Below are 3,231 nucleotides of genomic sequence, written 5' to 3'. Positions count from 1 at the left end.
CATACAAGAACAAGCTACTGGGAGAATGCAGGGAGGTACCCACTTTAGCCACAAGCAAGTAGCTTCTTTTCCCATAGGTCCTACCCTGGAACCAACTGAGAAGCTGCCATTGTTACATGAATAGTGCCCTATGAACAACTTCTTGCCGACCAGAAGAAGGCTGCTTGATTCATGTCTTAGGCTGAGTTCTCTCGAGAGGCAAAACCAGTAAATTGTATAAATATATATAGAGAGAGAGAGAGAGAGATTTGTATCAAGGAAATGGCTCACACGATTGCAGAGCCTGGAATGTCCCAAATCTGTGGTTCAGGACGGAGGCTTCTCCTGACTCACCTAGCCGCAGGGGCTGGCAAACTTAAGACCAGGTAGGTCAGAAAGCAGGGCTGTTGTTCACAGGCTGCGAAGATCAACAAATTCCAAGATCACCAGGCAAGATGGCAGGTAAGCTGCCAGCTCAAGTCCCAGAAATCAGAGTTCATACAAACAGGAGCCAGCTGCAAGATCCAGAGTGAGCAAAAGCCCAGGAGCCTTGCCAGAAAGTTCATTTACATTCAGTCCAGGCCACATCCCCAAGGAAACTCCCTTTCACTGATTGGCTACTCACAGCAGATCACATCATGAAGGTGATCACATTATACCAAATCTCATCAAGGAAATGATCACATCTTCATATAACTCCCAAACTACATCATAACTGCCAAATAACTGAGAATTATGGCCCAGACAAGTTGACACACAACCTTAACAATCATAGTTCACAATGGTAGCTCAGAGTACATGGATATGTGATGTGAAAAGTTGCTGCATTAAGACCGGCAGATGGAAAGACTCTGTTTGAAGAAGGTAAAAACAGTTTAGCTTAATGGACTGAGCTGCATGCTGTCTTCCTAGCCATGATGGAACAATTGCACAATGGTGAGAGCATATATATATATTTTTTTTTCTTTTAATCAATTTTTACCGATTCATGGGCAGTGGCCAATGGCCTGGCTAGATGGTCAGGCAAATAGGTGATGGAAAACTGGACTATTAAGGAGATACCTATTTATGTGGGGCATGGACCTATGAAAAGTGCTCTGGGAATTTAGAGGGCACATTAGAGTAGGACACATCAATGCTCATCAGAAACACTCCCTTCCTGGATTAGAAGGTGATTGGAATCAGCAAGTAGATCTGTTGGTACACTCACCTGAGGTGACCAATTGGGTCTATGAAATGAATGGGCATGGGGGTGCTGCAGCAATGCAGATATGAACTGAATCTAGACACATCCTCCTTGCACATTTTGAGACAAAAAAAAAAAAATGCCAATAAGGACTGCTCTGTCTGCCAGCAAGAAAGACAGAGGTTGCAGATGGTTATGCATCAGATTCCCTGGGGGAAGGCCCTGCACGTAGCTGGCAAGTTGATTATATTGGACCAATAACACTGGTGGCAGAAGGTGGCTACAAATGGGTCCTCACAAGAATACTTGCTCTGCACTGGGTTTTGCATATCCCATGACAGATTCAAATGCCAAAAACACCATTAAAGAACTTGGGCCACTGAGTTATATTTCATCAGACCAATGAACACAATTTACAGCCCACAGGGTGCAGCCCTGGGCCAAGGAACATATTAACGGACATACCATGTTGCATGGAAACCCTGGCCATGTAGTGGTTAAGAGCTACGACTGCTAACCAAAAGGTCAGCATGTTCGAAACCACCAGGTGCTCCTTGGAAACTTTACGGAGCAGTTCTACTCTGTCCTATAGGATCACTATGAGTTGGAATCCACTCAACGGCAGTGAGTTTTTTTTTTGTTTTTGACTATATTGCATACCACCTGCAGAGTAACAGTTTGACAGAGAATTGGAATGGGCAATTGAAACATTTGTTACCTAGAACTGCAGGAAATAAATGCATGAAGGGCTGGCTCACATGTCTTCTGGAGCGTGTGCTCATACTCAACATGAGGCGGCAAAGAGAGACTCACCACTGGGCAGATTCCTACCCTTCTCTAGAGGATCTGGGAAAGAGGAGGTGGGGAAGGATGTTGGCGCCACAGTACAGTTCTTCCCCATAAAACCTAAAATTGCTTTTTTTCCTGCCTGATGCTGCAATCCCAAGACCAAGGATACAGTTGCAGGTGCTAAAAGCAAGTGTGATCCCTAAGCAAGAGACTACACCAGGATTCCCAAGGCCTGCTGGGATGGATTGTACCTTCTCCTCATTTAGCAAAATTGGGGTTGACAGTGAATACTGTCATACTGCCTAGTGGTTAAGATAGACTGCTAGTGTAGTACCTATGTGAACCTACCCAACATGAATGGGAGTGGACTGAGGGGCAAGCAGTTGCTAGACTGGTCTTGCTACCAGCAATCTGGACTGTCACAGCAGCTGACCCAATGCCCCTTCCCAAGGCAGAAAAGTTTGGGTAAAAATAAATGACAAACGGAAGGAAGGAGAAATAATAGCTGAAGGTAAAGGAATGAATAAACGAGTTATGCAGTGGGGGAAATCTAACATGATGCTGATACTTACAGAAAGACTCAGAGCAAGGGAATAATCTTACCTCAGTTAAATTTTATCAGAGGTCAGCAATGGTGAAGATGAGACAAACTTTTGGAGAACCTAACCAGATCAGATGGTCACCTGCCCCCAAAAAAGACCCCACTGCCGTCGAGTTGATTAGGCTGGTACCTGAGTAACATCATCCTTAGAACTCTTCTGCCTCACTGAAGGACTAATTGTTAATGATTGTTTTGGACTGGTAAAATAATTGGGAGGGGGAAGTTAATCCTTCAAGTATGAAAGACTCAATGGCTAGAAGAGTCGGGGGTGTGGCCTATGGTGCAATTAATATATTAATATTGGCCTTCTAGCCATAGTTTTTGTGACTCACACACAACGATTGAGTGGGACTAGGCAAATGAGGTGTATGGAACCTGTGATGGTTGGGGTTATGTGTTGACTTGGCTAGGCCATGATTCCCAGTGTTGTATGGTTGACTTCCCATTCCGTGACCTGATATAATTATTCTCCATTTTGTGATGTGTTGTGAATCCTAACTTCTACACCTGTGGTTGTGTTAATGAGGCAGGATTAGAGGTGCATCTTGAGTCATCATCCTACTAGAGGGTGTGACTCAAGCTGCCACCCTAACCTCAGTCACCACCCTTACTAAAGGACTTGACTCAAGTCACTCCCTTCTCAAGTAGGGAGAATTTCTTTGAGGATGTGGTCCCC

The sequence above is a fragment of the Loxodonta africana genome, chromosome 24 (assembly GCF_030014295.1).
Source record: "Loxodonta africana isolate mLoxAfr1 chromosome 24, mLoxAfr1.hap2, whole genome shotgun sequence".
In the NCBI taxonomy this organism is placed as follows: Eukaryota; Metazoa; Chordata; class Mammalia; order Proboscidea; family Elephantidae; genus Loxodonta; species Loxodonta africana.
The sequence above is the reverse complement of the archived record's forward strand: the minus strand, read 5'-3'. Positions refer to the sequence as shown.